The sequence below is a fragment of the Solanum verrucosum genome, unplaced genomic scaffold (assembly GCF_900185275.1).
Source record: "Solanum verrucosum unplaced genomic scaffold, falcon-dt-bn FXZP01000130.1, whole genome shotgun sequence".
NCBI lineage: Eukaryota > Viridiplantae > Streptophyta > Magnoliopsida > Solanales > Solanaceae > Solanum > Solanum verrucosum.
The window spans coordinates 1,034,533-1,052,643 of NW_026020341.1; the positions used below are offsets into that span (position 1 = coordinate 1,034,533).

At 37.0% G+C, this 18,111-nt stretch overlaps 1 pseudogene; it reads right to left on the reverse strand.

The window, feature by feature from the left end:
- Window positions 1-551: 551 nt before the first annotated feature.
- On the reverse strand, window positions 552-12,072 carry LOC125837338 (uncharacterized; annotated as a pseudogene).
- Between the last annotated feature and the right edge of the window lie 6,039 nt (window positions 12,073-18,111).

Below are 18,111 nucleotides of genomic sequence, written 5' to 3' on the forward strand. Positions count from 1 at the left end.
AACATATTTGAAATGGGGTAAGTTGCCCGAGAGGAAACTTATTTCCATCTAAAGCTTAGCCTAGTCACTATTATGTTGCAAATTTCCTATTGAAAGCATGTACCCAACGATTTATCTCAACTTGTATTGCGGTCACCCCCCAGAACTCTTCCCTATACTTTATTTTCTTGCTATTTTCGCTGTTTATACTATTTGTGACAAAACCCCCAAATCGATATTTGACACTTTTGTGTCACCCCCCTTTGATTTATTATGTTTTTAATCGTTAATATCTTTAGCTATGACTAGTTAGAACTAAATTTTATTTTTCTATCAATTCTCAAAACCACTCCATTGGGACACGACCCCAACCTTTAGTTGGGTTACTATATTATCAATGATCGTAGACACTAGTACCATAGGTTAGTGTCGTTGGTCACGATAAGCATCATCTTAGCAGAAGTAGGCGTTGCAGCTTAAGTAGTTGTCTCTCAATTACATTTTTTTTTTAGATTTCAATTCATTTTTTTCTCGATTTCGATATGATAAGAAGATCATAATTTAAACATGTACTAGAATTCATATTTTTGTATTTGATTGAAAAATATAATATACTTGGTCCATAGTTGAAGATAAGACTTTGTCTGATCATTTAAACTAGAAGCAGCCTTTGCAATCAAGCGTCTCCTTCCCTAACAATCTTGCTTTCCACCATCTCCTCAATCTCTGTCATAGCTCTCGAACAATTCAGTTCCTCCTCTGCTCCTTCAATTTTCAACTCTGAATCTTCTTCAAACAGTTTCTCCCAAAACTCACGATTCTTAGCATTTTGAGTAGTTGCTTCTTCTTTTTGTTTTTTTTCAATGAAACTTACCGAGCAACCAATAGAGTTTGATATCTGTCCAATCCCATCCTAGATTGAGCCAACCACACGATTTGGCGACTCCACTAATCGTGGCCTATTTCTAGTGTCATTGCTGCTAGAGACTTTTCTCACTTCAAAATATTCCTAATTTCTTTTACCTTTCCGCAGCCTAGAAAGTAAGTGTAACGACCCGAGAGCACCCCCTAGCCGTTACCGTAGTATTTGACCTCTCAGAGGTCTTATACAAGCCCTTAGCATTCGTCATAACATTTATCATAGAAAATAGTGGAAAATTTAAAACTTTTTCATAATATAACACAAGACTTAAAAGTCACCTTATTTAAACCTTTAATACAAAAGCGGAATACTACGTCTTAAGGTAGCAATCTTAAAACACGACTACAATACAAGAGGGACATAACCCTTACAATACAAAAGAAACTAATATCTAGTACATCAAACTTAAGGAAACTCTTTAACATAAAGGTCCTTGAATCTTTAAGGACACACCCGAACATGGGAATAGTAAGCCAATCTCATCAGTTCTAGGAAAATGCCGTTTAGCCACCACCACCAACACTTGGTATAAAAAGATGCAGAAGAATGGTATTAGTACAAGAATGCACTAAGTCTGATAACCATGCAAAACATGCTTTTCAAAGGACATTTAGTTGGAAACCATGCATCATGCCTTTTTTGAGAAACTTCAAGAACATTTAGTACAATAGGCACAATATAAACCACATACATCATCATACACATGAAAACCATTCATAATAGCACATAGAGCCACTTATAACATTTTAGGCACATTCAATGCATACAATACATTACCTTCTTAGTTAGCTTAACTCCTTTCCTCAAGCAACCCATAGGGAATAGTTGGTGCAATGTATCACCTTAAGGTTACCAAGGGTGAACTTACACATAGCCTTCATCAATGCAACCACATATATTCATAGAGTCACAAACACACCATAAGACATAGTCTTCATATAGGAACCATCACCTAAGACAACCCCTAAGTCACACTAGTGCAATGTGCAAGTAGCATCCCATAATACTACTCACACCAAGTGTTCCTAAGAAGCCACCATAGACTAGGCACATCATATTCAACAAGTTATAACGTCTTCATTTAACATTAGACATAGGACCAACATACTTCATAACATCATATAAGGACTCATTCCTTTACTACATCATTAGTTATAACCCATTTTGTTCATAACATAGGTAAACCATCCTCACAACCCCTTCAGAAGATCACTTGTGCAATGTACACATGGAGTCCCATACCCCCACATATACTAAGCAAACCCATTAAGAAGTCATAAGTGTAATTCACACACATAATCATACTTCATGTCTTGACATAAGTAAAGTCAACCTTAACATTCTTTCATATTAACATACATACACCATAGTCTTCATTACATAAAGAGCCTAAACATAACCTGTCTTAGAATCCACTTGTGCAATGCATAAGTAGGGTCCATAGCCTTACCTACACTAAGTAACTCTTCAAAAAATCATGACTAGAGTTCATATTCTTATCTTAGTTTATTTCTTAACTTTCGGGAGACTTTGCCATAATCGACATAGACCATGTGATCTACATGGAATCCGGTGTTCTACTCCCACACCGAAAAGAGAGGGTACTACTTGCCAAGGTAGGACCTACATACATAATAGCTATCTAGTGGATCCACTAAGCTAATACATACGGGGGTACGTAGTTAAGGAACAAAGAGATTTCTACTAGAAACCATGACTTACTAGGCGTGGAGGTTTCCATCTCATGAGACAACATCTATGTTGGAAACCCGGACTTGCTAAACGTAAAAGTTCTCTTGTGGGAAGCCGGACTTGATAAACGTGAAGTCCCCACTCTCATTTTTCATGTTCACTCGGTGCTAAACTCCAACTCCCTTTTTATACATCTTTAAGCCTTTATTTAATATTAGTTTATATAATAGGGTTTAGGGACTTAATCCCTCATATCATATAGCTCAAAGGTTTCTAAGATGAGAATGACCTTTTATCATAGGACCTACATTATGTGAGAATGACCTTTCACATAGTCATACCATATTCATAACATAGTCTAGTTTAGAGTACAATTGAGGAAACCTTTCAAGAGACTCACTTTCAATAGATTATCATAAAACTTATTCATTCATTAATGTGTGTACATATGTGAGAAATCCTTTCACATAAATACCTTTATACAACACATATTCATACCTTGCTAATCATACACTTTGCATGCATAATAAGATGTAATGGTGCATATAAGAGTTAACCTTTCTATAGACACCATAACACATCATATTCATAGCTATGTATGTAGAGTGTGTGTGCATATTGGTTCTCATAGTGACATAAGAGCAACAACATTGATATTGTGTGCACTTCCCCTCAAGGGATCACATCACATTCACAATTTCCCCAAATCATGAGCAATTCACATATAAAGCCTTTAGGGATACTACACCACACACCCACTCTTCATCATAGGAGACAATGACATATTCAACATTGAATAGGTACTCCTAACATGTATATGATCAAACATTCATATGGGGTCATATATGTAAGGGTCATTCCATAATTGTACTTAACATAATTAATCATGTAGACCACACCTTATCCCTAACATTATCATTCACATTATACTCCTCATCATCAACACAATTTAAGCATCATTCTAGCATTGAGGATTTCATACATAACCTTCACAGCACAACTTCATAAATATATGCATCATAATGATCAATTCACTTCACTACTATTGCTTTCAAGGCCATGATCTCAACATGCATAGATAGACAAGAAGCAAACACCGCCACCATAAGTGGATCAAACCACACAACATCAATTCTCATACTATAGACTAGAAGTTAGGTCAACTTACCAATCCTCCAAGCCATGATCACCATGGATCAATCCTCAACAATTCATAATCAATTGACATAGATAGCAATAGGAGTCAACATTGTAATTCAATAACATAAACATAATCTATGTACAATTCTATAAACAAAGGGATCAACCCATTACTTTGCCGATAAGGCCATAATTCTCAACTCATCAATATACCAACAATTCAACATGAATAAGTATAGACAATCATAGAAAACATCAATACAATCTAATCTAAATATAATTTCACCAACATAGATCGTATTGACAAAGACCCACATCATAGGCTAATTTTCCACAATTGGGGATCATGGGTTCTTCAAGAATTCCTTTGAAAATTATCTTAAAAACCTTGATTCCACATTAATTCATCAATAGAATGGTTTAGAAAATCGTTTGACAAGGAACCCATGTTTAGATTGGAAATTGGGAATTTTGGTCTTTGAATCACTTTTGAAAATCTTTGATAGAACTCCTTGAATGAGAGGTTATTCAAGAATCAAGAGTTACCATACCTTAATTATTGAAGACCCATGAAATTGAAGAAGAAATCAGTTGGAAACCAACTTCTAGCTTGAGCTTCATCAAGGTCTTCAATGGAGTTTTTGAGAGAATCTATTTTGAGACGGAATGGTCAATTTGAAGAATGGGGTCTCATTTTAGGTTTTGGGGTTTTAACCAACTTAAAATACACTAAAATAGGTAGAATAACCGTTTATAACAATTTCCCAAAGTACCCAAAGTACGCCTCACTTAGTTGGACCTTTTAAGCAAGTCAAACTTGAGTTTTATTTTTGCAGATTTCATCGGGAAACAAGTTCGCGATGCGGAGGTGTTCTCATAAGTTTCTAGAAATTAAATTACGAGACAGTAGAGTACGCGACATGTCCGTGACGCGGACCAAAATTTTGGCCCTTGGTGGAGCTAGTCCGCGACGCGGACATGCTCCCTCCATGTGCAACTTCAAGCTGCCTTGGCAGCTTGTTTGGCCAAGGATTGGGGTCCTCCTCGGGGATCCTTAGGGTGGTCCCGGGGAGTCGTACCTGAAAGTTTTGACCCTAAAAACATTTATTAAGACACTAGGGTCACCTCCACTGATTTTAGACTCCAAACAACACATAAAAACAAGAACAACATACTAGAATACACCAACACGCAAAAGACTAGTTTTCGAACGTCTTGGTCGTCCCTTCACGTTTGACTTCCAAACTCTTTAAAACTGACTAAAAAGGATATTATTCATTATTTTAACAAGTTATTAATGCATAAAACCCATGTGAGGCTCTACTTTATGCTACTTCATTTTGAGGGTCGTTACAATATCCCCCACTTAGGAACATTCGTCCTCGAATGACACTTAAAACACTTCTGAGGACTCAATGACCCAATTAGCAGCTCACAATATACAACATACAACATCAACATAAGAGCACACATCAAGGAGGAACATCAACTCCACATAAAAGGCTCAAAACAACTTTGTGTAATTCAAGAAAATAGTAACACATCTACCAACTCCTTATGCATCAACATTATAATTTCCCATCTCATTGGAGGAACTTCCTTCTCCAAATCATCATTATCATTTCAAACACCAAAGAAACACAACATGCAACTATCTCATTAAAGCACATTATGCAACTTTATCATAAGAAATCATTTAAGCATGCACTTCAAATCAACTCATGCAACACAAGCAAGTAGAAACTTTATCCACCGACTCATAATGCATCCACTACATAGGCCTTTCTCATGTTCATAGGAGGAACTACCTTCTCCTAATCATGACATTATATTTATCCCTTTTATATCATCATAGGGTCCAATATGCAATAGCTTTCAAATGCACATATAAACATGATCAATATTTCCACTCATGAGGCAATTAAGCAATTCATACTAGTTGCACCCTAACATGAGGATTATAGATCATCTACTAGTCTTATATTTAATCATCATACTATCAAGAACATACATGGAATTACCATGTTTAGTTATGTTCAAGGAGGGACTACCTTCTCCTAGTCACAACATACACACATGGCATCATAAAACTCATAAGCAAGCATTACACAAAGGTCAATTCATTTAAGGAGAAATTCTCAACTCCTAACCTAAGCATGCTCATACTCTCTTCCTCATGAAGTCAATAGTGCATTCACCATATAAAGATGCATATTGACATGAGAAACATGAATTTTATTACTAAAATTCCATTTTTTAAATTGATTTTGTAATAAGAATCCTTTAAAACATGCATAACATAGTGTCTTCGAGGACATGATAACATACGGAGATCATGCAACTCATAATCATATGCAAGACTCTAAAACATGAATAAGCTATAGGAACTCTTTGGTCTCAAGCTTGAATAGGAGTAGAAGGAAAAGATAAGGATATCAACAACCTTACTACTCACTCATCATCGCCCACTTAGGGTAAACCCATCTAAGAGCACTTTAAAGTAACCAAGAGAACTATCAATTACCAATTAAGCACAATGTCCCCCTCTTGGGATCAAGTTATGCAAACTCCTTTAATCATTACCTCCTTCATCTCTAAGGTAGGAGCCATTCTCCACTAAATCTTCACTATACTCCCTTAGGTGAGGATTTCAAGAATCCAAACAAAATGAGTATCTATAGCACTCCACTTCATATCTATCACCCAAAGTGGTTCTCAGCATGAAGAACTCAAGGAAGTTCAATGTAGAAATATTAAGGGCACTCAAAACATTACCATCTAGGCACATTATCCCCCCTTGGGGTGAGCTTAATCAACTCTTTATCACATCTTACCCTTATCATCACCTTTGGTGTAACTTTCCGCTCAACCATGCCTAGGTATTATCTAAACACCCTCTTTGAATGACCATACTTAAGATCAACCTTACAAGACAACTATTCTCTTTAGAGTTGGTCAACATCTATTCTCTTGTCATTCCCATGAACTAAGAGGTACATGCAACTCTCCAAGTTAACCTTAGAGCAAAACACTATCCCAACTCATGGAACAAAGTCCCTTTTTCCGCTCTTAGGGAAAGCCTACACAAGAACTCCGATTCACACAGGGATAACCATGAAGCATCACTCATAAGAAAAGAACAACTTTCAACTCACACTAGTTACCACATTCCTTCAAAACTCCTCAAATCTACACCATGACTTTCTACTATCATTACCCATCACCATAAAGCTACTCATCATCCTAAAAAGGATTTCATTCTTACCATAACGACTCTTATCATATGAGAACTATACCACCATACAACATTTTCAATGTAATGCTCCCAACCTTATAGGTCACACATAGCCATGATTGACATCACAATACGATTTCCAAATCTACCTTCATATATACTCATATAGTCACCACATCATAATAAGCATTAAAACTCAACTTTTCTTCCCTCGATCCTTGCAACATCACCCCTTCCAAGCAATCACATCTAGAAGTCCACCGAACAAGGGAAAATAAGAGAGAGAGATCATATGGAGTGAAGCTCTACGGCATGACACAAAAGTAATGAAGAAAGCAAAACTTCTATCGTTCTATAGCCTCTCACTCATAGATGTGTCGCGACTCACACCGATGAACAAGACTCTACTAGACGTGGCTCATGAGACGTTGAATCCTAAGACCATTTTCATAACCTTATGCTCTGATACCAAGTTTGTAACGACCCGAGAGCACCCCCTAGCCGTTATCGGCGTATTCGACCTCTCGGAAGTCTTATACAAGCCTTTAGCATTCGTCATAACATTTATCATAGAAAATATCAGAAGATTTAAAATTTTTTCATAATATAAAAGAATACTTAAAAGACACCTCATTTAAACCCTTAATACAACATCAAATACTACGTCTCAAGGTAGCCATCTTAAAACACGACTACAACACAAGAGGGACATAACCCTTACAATACAAAAGAAACTACTATCTAGTACATCAAACTTAAGGAAAATCTTTAACATAAAGGTCCTTGAATCTTTAAGGACACACCCGAACTTGGAATAGTAAGCCAAGCTCATCACTTCAAGGAAAAGCCGTTTAACCACCACCACCTACACTTGGTGTAAAAAGACGAAGAAGAATGATGTTAGGACAAGAATACACTAGGTATGATAACCATGCAAAATATGCTTTTAAAAGGATATTTAGTTGGAAACCATGCATCATGCCTTTTTTGAGAAACTTCAAGAACATTTAGTACAATAGGCACAATATAAACCACACACATCATCATACACATGGAAACCATTCATAATAGCACATAGAGCCACTTATAACATTTTAGGCACATTCAATGCATATAATACATTACCTTCCTCTTTATCTTAACTCCTTTCCTCAAGCAACCCTTAGGGAATACTTGGTTGAATGTATCACCTTAAGGTTACCAAGGGTGAACTTACATATAGCCTTCATCAATCCAACCACATATATTCATAAGTCATAAGCACACCGTAAGACATAGTCCTCACATAGGAACCATCACCTAAGACAACCCCTGAGTCACACTAGTGCAATGTGCAAGTAGCATCCCATAATACTAAGTGTTCCTAAGAAGCCACCATAGACTAGGCACATCATATTCAACAAGTCATAACGTCTTCATTTAACATTAGACATAAGACCAACATACTTCATAACATCATATAAGGACTCATTCCTTTACTACATCATTAGTCATAGCCTATTTAGTTCATATCATAGGTAAACCATCCTCACAACCCCTTCACAAGTTCACTTGTGCAATGTACACATGGAGTCCCATACCCCCCATATATACTAAGCAAACCCATTAAGAAGTCATAAGTGTAATTCACATGCATAATCATACTTCATGTCTTGACATAAGTAAAGTCAACCTTAACATGCTTTTATATTAACATACATAGACCATAGTCTTCATTACATAAAGAGCCTAATCATAACCTGCCTTAGAATTCACTTGTGCAATGTATAAGTAGGGTCCATTGTCCTACCTACACTAAGTAACTCTTCAAGAAATCATGACTAGAGTTCATATTCTTATCTTAGTTCATTTCTTAACTTTCGGGAGACATTGCCATAATCGACATAGACCATGTGATCTACATGGAATCCGGTGTTCTACTCCCACACCGAAAAGAGAGGGTAGTACTTGCCAAGGTAGGACCTACGTACATAATAGCTATCGAGTGGATCCACTAAGCTAATACCTACGGGGGCACATAGTTATGGAACAAGGAGATTGCTACTAGAAACCTTAACTGACTAGGTGTGGAGGTTTCCATCTCATGAGACAACATTTATGTTGGGAACCCGGACTTTCTAAACGTGAAGGTTCTCTTGTGGGAAGCCATATTTGCTAATCATAAAGCCCCCACTCCCATTTTTCATGTTCTCTCAGTGCTAAGCTCCAACTCCATTTTTAAACATCTTTAAGCCTTTATTTAACATTAGTTCATAGAATAGGCTTTAGGGACTTAATCCCTCATATCATATAGCTCAAAGGTTTCTAAGATGAGAATGACCTTTCATCATAAAACCTACATTATATGAGAATGACCTTTCACATAGTCATACCATATTTATAACATAGTCTAGTTTATAGTACAATTGAGGAAACCTTTCAAGAGACTCACTTTCAATAGATTATCATAACTTATTCATTCATTCATGTGTGTGTACATATGTGAGAAAGTCTTTCACATAAACACCTTTATACAACACATATTCATACCTTGCTAATCATACACTTTGCATGCATAATAAGATGTAAGGGTGCATATAAGAGTTAACCTTTCAATAGACACCATAACACATCATATTAATAGCTATACATGTCGAATGTGTGTGCGCATGTGGGTCCTCATAGTGACATAATAGCAACAACATTGATATTGACTGCACTTCCCCTCAATGGATCACAACACATTCACAATGTTCCCAAATCATGAGCAATTCACATATAAAGCCTTTACAGATTCTAGACCACACACCCATACTTCATCATAGGAGACAAGGACACATTCAACATTGAATAGGTACTCCTAACATGTAAATGACCAAACATTCATATAGGGGTCATATAGGTAGGGATCATTCCACAATAGTACTTGACATAGTCAATCATGTAGGCCACACCTTATCCCTAACATTATCATTCACATTATACTCTTCATCATCAACACACTTTAAACATCATGCTAGCATTGAGGATTTCATACATAACCTTTATAGCACAACTTCATAAATATATGCATCATAATCATCAATTCACTTCACATCTATTGCCTTTAAGGCCATGATCTCAACATGCATAGATAGACAAGAAGTAAACACCGCCATCATAAGTGAACCAGATCACACAACATTAATTCTTATACTGTAGACTAAAAGTTAGGTCAACTTACCAATTCTCCAAGCCATGATCAACATGGATCAATCCTCAACAATTCATAATCAATTGACATAGATATCAATAGGAATCAACAATGTAATTCAATAGCATAAACATAATCTAAGTACAATTCTATAAATAAAGGGATCAACCCATAACTTTGCCCATAAGGCCCTAATTCTCAACTCATCAATTTACCAACAATTGAACATGAATAAGTACAGATAATCATAGGAAACATCAATACAATTTAATCTAAACATAATTTCACCAATAGAGATCATGTTCACAAATACCCACATCATAGGCCAATTTTTGAGAATTGGGGATCATGGGTTCTTCAAGAATTCCTTTGAAAATTATCTTAAAAACCTTGATTCCACATTAATTCATCAATAAAATGATTTAGAGAATCGTTTGACAAGGAACCCATGTTTAGATTGAAAATTGGGAATTTTGGTCTTTGAATCACTTTTGAAAATCTTTGATAGAACTCCTTGAATGAGAGGTTATTCAAGAATCAAGAGTTACCATACCTTAATTATTGAAGACCCATGAAGTTGAATAAGAAATCAATTGAAAACCCATCTTCTAGCTTGAGCTTCATCAAGGTCTTCAATGGAGTTTTTGAGAGAATCTATTTTGAGAGGGAATGGTCAATATGAAGAATGGGGTTTCATTTTAGTTTTTGCGGTTTTAACTAACTTAAAATACCCTAAAATAGGTAGAATAACCGTTTATAATAATTTCCCAAAGTACCCAAACTACCCCTCACTTAGTTGAACCTTTTAAACAAGTCAAACTTGAGTTTTATTTTCGTAGATTACGTCGGGAAACAAGTTCGCGACGCGGAGGTTTTTCCACAAGTTTCTGGAAATTAAATTACGAGACAGTAGAGTCCGCAACGCGGACAAAACTTTTGGCCCTTGGTGGAACTAGTCCGCGACGCGGACATGCTCCCTCCATGAGCAACTTCAAGCTGCCTTGGCAGCTTGTTTGTCCAAGGGTTGTGGTCCTCCTCGGGGACCCTTAGGGTGGTCCCGGGGAGTCGTACCCAAACATTTTGACCCTAAAAATATTTATTAAGATACTAGGGTCACCTCCACTGATTTTAGACTCCAAACAACACATAAAAACATGCACTACATACTAGAACACACCAACACGCAAAAGACTAGTTTTCGAACGTCTTGGTCTTCCCTTGACGTTTGACTTCCAAACTCTTTAAAACTGACTAAAAAGGCTATTCTTCATTATTTTAACAAGTTATTAATGCATAAAACCCATGTGAGGCTCTACTTTATCCTACTTCATTTTGAGGATCGTTACAATTAGAAAAGAAAGATCTCATGCTTTCTTGTCCATCTTTCAACTTCTCAAGTTCTACCCTCAGACTTATCTCATCATTCCTCAACCTCTCCAGATCCCCCTCCGGATTATTGTTGACCAGATCAACAAGAGGACTATGTGAATCTTGTTGTGGATTATTCTCCTTGTATACTTCAATTCTCCTTTCGATATTTTTCAGCTAGTGCTTTTTTGAGAGTTGTGTTCTCCTTCTCTATACACTTAAGCCTGACAATGATATCAGGATCAGTAGAAGTAGGCATTGCAACTTAAGTAGTTGTTTCTCAAGTGAAGTTTTTTCAGATTTCAATTCATTGCATCTTGAATCATTTTCTCTTTGCTCATCTCTAGATTGTCTGACTGCCTAACACATTTCTTGAGTTCATCATCAGATGACTCACACAAACATTCAAAGTCAACTTCTGCTATACAACTGCAGTATTATTTTGTTGATTTGATGTTGGTTTTGTTAAAAATTTACTCATGTGAACTTTGTTTTGCATAGTATAGTTGTTTTCATTCTTAGACCTTTTTAAAAGCTTAATTTTCTAAATACATGACCACTCATTGCTGTTAGTTGAGTCTGGATGTTTTTATTTTTGTTATTGATAATGAATTTCACTAATTATCACTCTTTTGAAGAAAAATATCAAGAAATATTACAAAACCAAACACAAACTCAATTTTATGTTGATCAATGACAAGCATATTATCAAGCAGCAGGAGGGGAAAAGAAAATAATGATATATGGTCTTGGAGCTCAAGCAAAAGTATTTTATGGACCAAATCTTTTTGTCTCTTCTGGATATGATACTTCGGGCTCAGTACTATGTCCAAATGCTCAAACAACACCGACAGAAAATGTGGAGGAGTTAGTGGTGCGAATGATTCCTTCGCTAACTAATCACTTGCTTCCTATATTTGTAGAGCATGTACTTGGGTTGATTTCTCGAGCCTCATCTTAGCCAGACTCTCCTACCAACCATCCATCAACTATTGCACCTGTAATTCCTGCTCCAGCTGCAACAAATATTGATGAGGATCGTGCATCGATTTCTAAGGAATGATTGTGGCTCTAATATCTCTTAGTTAGTTTTGTTGGCTAGATTTTGTTGCAAATTCTTTTAGCTAAATATTTTTCTTGAAATTTATCTTTGGGGATATTTTGAACTTGATACTATAATTTGCACTTAGCTATGTACTTTGGATCTTGTAGAATATTGATTGCTAGGAATTAAGTTAATTTGTGATTATATATTATGTGTTTGAAAATGTGTATTTAAAATACTACACAAATAAAAATATATTGATGGATTTGTGACAAATTATTTTCGTCGCTAAAAGAATGGAGACGGAATTAGCGACAAATATTTGGTCGCCCAATATGATGAAACAATGAAATAATTTATAAAATAAGGGATAAAATTAAAATTACAACGACAGATTTTTTTGTCGCTAAAGAAAGGCGAAATGTAACAAAAATAGGCGACGAAATTAGCGACAAAAAATTGGTTGCCAATATGATGAGACGACGAAATAAGTTACAAAACCAGCAACATAAATTACAAAAATAGTGACAGATTTTTTCGTTGCTAAGTTTGCTAACGAATAACTTCCGTCGCAAATTCGTCGCTCAGTTTGTGACAGATTCAATTTTTTTGTCGCTAAGTGGTTAGCTACGCGGAATATAGCGATGAACAATAGTTTGTCGCAATTCCATCGCTAAACCAAAATAGTGATGGAATAAGCTATTTAGTGATAAATTTTGTTTGTCGCTAAATATAGTTTTTTTTGTAGTGAGAACTTAATGACGCAAAGTCTTATTTTCTCCTTTTTCCCAAAGTGCTAAAAAAGGCGAGGATCACCACAGAAACCCTCAAAAGGCTGTTCTAGGCTTAGGAAGGAAGGAGAAATAGATTTCAAGCGCAAGGTTGAAGATAACTCGCGGATTCCCGGCCAAATTCCTCCATCTCATTGTTCGGAAGCCAGGATTGGAGTTATAATCCCTCTATAGCTTCTTGGTGCCCAGGTGGGCTAGGTTTACTCAATTAAATAGTCATAAATTCATGCTCATTGTGTAATATAATTGATGTGCCGTGAGATCTTGCCACATTTGATGCTCAAAACTAAGGATTATTATGAGAATCGAGTGTATTTATGTGGATATGATGTGTTTGGTGATGTTTGTACAAGTAAAACATGTGGACGTGAAAGAGAGAAAAGAAAAGAAGAAAATGCAGGCTGGAACAAGCACCACGGAGCCTAAGACGGGTCGTGGTCTCTTTAACGGTCCGTCCAGAAGCTCGTGAACAAGGCCAGTAAACAGGTTTTACAAAGTGAATGTTGATTTGGACCAAGTAAGGACCACAGAAGGCCTCACGGACCGTGGTCCTCACAACGGTCTGTGGTGGTGATCATGATGTATTTCCAGTTTTAAGGCCTGGAGAAGATAAACTTGGGCAATGCGAAGTAAGGACCATGGAGGCCCTAACGGATCGTGATCCTCATGACGGGCCGTGATACTGCTCGTAGAGTTGAACCAGTGGGAAGACCTTGAGAAGCTGAAATATGAGTTGGCCAAGTAAACACCATGGACACTGTAACACTCCGGAAATGTGTAGACTTAACTAGAGCTAAAATGAATGGGGGTAAGAGTCTAGAGAGAGGGGAAGGGCCTAAATCACCTAAGAAAAGTAAAGGAAATCAATTAGTGTGATGGACCTTATGGCGATGGGGAAGCACCATCGCCCAAGACATTTGGCGATCAGCCAAAAGAACCCACCCTCGCCTAGTGGGCAGCCTCCCCTAGACCTAGCTACTGTAATTTTAGGCTAGTTAGGTCGGGGCTCGCCAACCCACTTGGCGAATCGCCCAAAGACCCCCCTCATCGCCCAAGTGAATGGTTCCATTATGGAGAATTCTGTAACTTTAGGCAAGACAAGGGTCTGTTAGACGAGTCGCCTAGCGCCATTGGCGACCTAAGAGGTGCATTATGCGAGCTAAAACAGGACCTAGGCAGATTTTAAGTCCAAGTCTTAGGGTCTTTAGTTAGTCATCCAAAATTGAACCCTCTCTATTATATTCTTTTCCTAACAAGTACATAAGCCTTTTAGACTAAAATTTCCCCCAATTAAGTCACTTTTAAAGAATCTAAAAAAACCCAAGAACTTCATCTTCCTCACAATATTTCTCTTTCTAAAATCCAACGAAGAAGAAGAGTAGACTTGGAGCTAGGGTTTGAAAAATTCAAGGATTCCTCCTCAAATTTCTTGGAAATTATTAATCAAGGTGTGGTGGATATTCATCTATGGGTAGCTTTCACCCATAGAGTCCCTTCAAAACTTGATTTCAAAGCTTTGAATTTCCCCAAAACCTAGGGTTTCAATCTAAGTCATGGGTTCTCTTTCAAAACGTTTTCAATTGTTTATTTATGGTTGATTATGATTTATTATGGTGGATTAGGGTTGAATTGATGAGTAATTGATGTTTTATGATCAAATTTCCCCAAGAACTCGTGAGTCCCCCATATTGATAAATTGTGAATTCATGATGTGGGCTGATTGATTAATAGAAGCATGTCGATTAATTATGTTTATGTTGATTAAGTTATTGAATCATTATATTCCCCTATCTAATATAGAAATTCTAGATTTTTGGGTTAAGTTTGATTCATAGCCTTGAAGGGCAAATTATGAGGGTTTGTATATGTTGTTGAGAATTAGGTATGAGCTTATGATTCACTTAGGTAGTGAAGATCCTATGACTATTGTGTAGTTGTGGTATTGTTGCAAGATCATTATCCCCTTACCCTTACATATGACTATGTATGAAATGTCTATAAATATGATAATGTTTCTGTGTTGATTGAAAGGCTTTTCTCATGAACACACTATGAATATGCTGTAAAAGTTTTACTCATATATTGATGATTCTATGGTTGAGAGGACATTCTCACCTAATGAATCTATGAGCTATTATGATGTTATGTTGGTTTGAGTGCCTAGTGCATTCTTTCATAAACTTGAAATTAAGTAAAGACTTGATATGACTTTTAAAGGGAATTATGCTTAGCACCGAGTGGATATGAACATGAGAGGAAGCTTTTACGTTAGAAAGTACGGCTTCCCAAAGTAAGTTATCTCATGACATGGAAACCTTTTACGTTAGAAATTCTGGGTTTCTAGTAGCAATCTCCATATCCCATAACTACGTGCCTACATAGGTCTTTATCTAGTGGATTCACCTAAAAACTAGTATATTAGTTCTACCTTAGGCAAGTAGGACACCTCCTTTTGGTGTGGGAGTAAGACACCGGATTCCATGTAGCTCATATGGTCTATGTCAGTTAAGGCCTTATTTCCCTATATGATAAGAATATGAATTGTGACAAGAATATGAAATGAACTATAACTATGACTTATTAAGAGGTAATACTTAGTTTGAGTGGGGGTATGGGACTCTATTTATTCATTACACAAGTAGGCTTTAAGAGTGGTTGTGGTGAGGTCCTCTCAAGCTATGGAGACTTATGAATTATACATGTATGGTATGAATTGTTGTTAAATATGGATTTTTTATGAATGTTGGCAAATGATGAGGTTAAGGTATTATATGCATGATGTTGGTGACCTAAAGGTGGTACTTAGTACTAGGTAGAATTATGGGATCTTTCCTATGCATTGCACAAGTATAGCCTTGGGTTGCTTATGATATGGTGTGACTTGTGTTTCTTCACAAATGTGCATGATGACTTTTAAACTTGATAAATGCATGGTTTGAACAAAATGTCCCTTTTAAGCATGTTTTAAGGATTTTTATGCATGGCTTCCATAATTAGTACAATTTTGTGCTAACCCATACTTTCAACCTTTTCCACAAAGTGTAGATCCGAGTGGTTGAAGTTGTTTATCTTCAGTTGAAGGCTTGAATTAATTCTCTCCTTCCCTTGGTGAGTCCTCATGCTTCGAGGACAAGAGTCATTCTTTCTAGTTTCCTTTCGTATAGTTCTACTTTGAGAATTTATTGTAAAGGGTTGTGACCCTATTGATTCGATTGTATTAGATGGTTAATGAGATAAGGTCTAGACTCCTTTTTCTATTAAAATGAAAAGACTTTTATTGTAAAAAGTTTTAATTCCGCATAATTCTATTACTTATGTATATTATTATGCTAAGGGCTTGTGTGAGACCTCTTTGGGGTCAAGTACGTTGTGTTACGTCTAGGGGGTACTCCTGGATCGTGACAAACTTGGTATCAGAGCACAATATTTAGAATGATTTTAGGATGATTTCTTATGAACTACGTCTAGTAGAGTGTTGTTCATGAGTGTAAAATATGCCACACGTATAAATGAGAGGCTGTAAGATGTCTAGGAAATTTCACTTCTTTCATTGCTCTTTAGTTGTGCTTTAGAGTTTTAACTCTATGAAGTCCTTTTCCTAACCCTTATCTTGTGTCTATAGGATATGAAGACAAGAAGGGCGAACGCAAGAAGGATGGAAGAGGAGATTATGAATGAGGGAGTTCCTCCCCAAGGCCCCCAAGAGTCTCAAGTTCCTCAAGCTCCTATTGATGCGGGAGCTATGACAAATGTGGAATTAAGGACGACTCTCCAAGTATTGACCCAAGCCGTGACGGCCCAAGTCAATAGGGATACTAGGACCCATGTGAACCCCAATGCAAGCACAACCTCTTCAAGGATAAGGAATTTCACAAGAATGAATCCTCCTATGTTCTTTGGCTCAAAAGTGGAAGAAGACCCTCAAGGGTTTATCGATGAGATCTTTAAGGTGCTTGATGCTATGAGAGTGTCTTCACAAGAGAAGGCGGAACTATCCGCCTAACAATTGAAGGATATGTCTCAAGTTTGGTATGAGCAATGGAAGAGTGAGAGACCGTAGGAGCAGGTCCGATAGATTGGGAATTATTCAAGTCGGTCTTCCTTGATGTTCTTTCCCCTAGAGTTGAGGGAACGAAAAATGCAAGAATTCATCAACCTTCACCAATGGGCTATGAGTGTGAAAAATTATGGCCTTAAGTTCACCCAATTGTCTAAATATGCCCCAACCTTGGTGGCAGACTCTAGGGCCAAGATGAACAAATTTGTTATGGGGATATCCGACTTGGTAGTCAATGAATGTCGTTGGGAAATGCTCATCCCAAGTATGAATATTTCATGTCTTATGGTTCATTCCAAACAAATTGAGGAACAAAAGCTCAAGCAAGTGAATAGGGAAGTGAAGAGAGCAAGGTCCGATGATGGAGATTCTTCCAAGAGTAAATTTGATGGTCAAGGTAGACCAAGGTTCAAGAAGAGGTTATCCAACCAAGGCTCCTCTAGTGCTCCAAGAGTCAACAAAGATAGGGTGTCTAACCCTAAATCACAAGGAGGTAATAGTGGAGGTTCTTATGTTGATAGGCCTAATTGTGCAAAGTGTGGTAAGAAGCATGATGGTAAGTGCCTAGTTGGCACGGATGGTTGCTATAAGTGTGGGAAGAGCGGTCATATGATGAGAGATTGTCCCATGTTAAAGGTTCAAGGAAGAGAGGGAAAACAAGTCCCTACTAGTGGTTCCAACTCCGATGCTCCAAAGAAGAACCGCTTCAA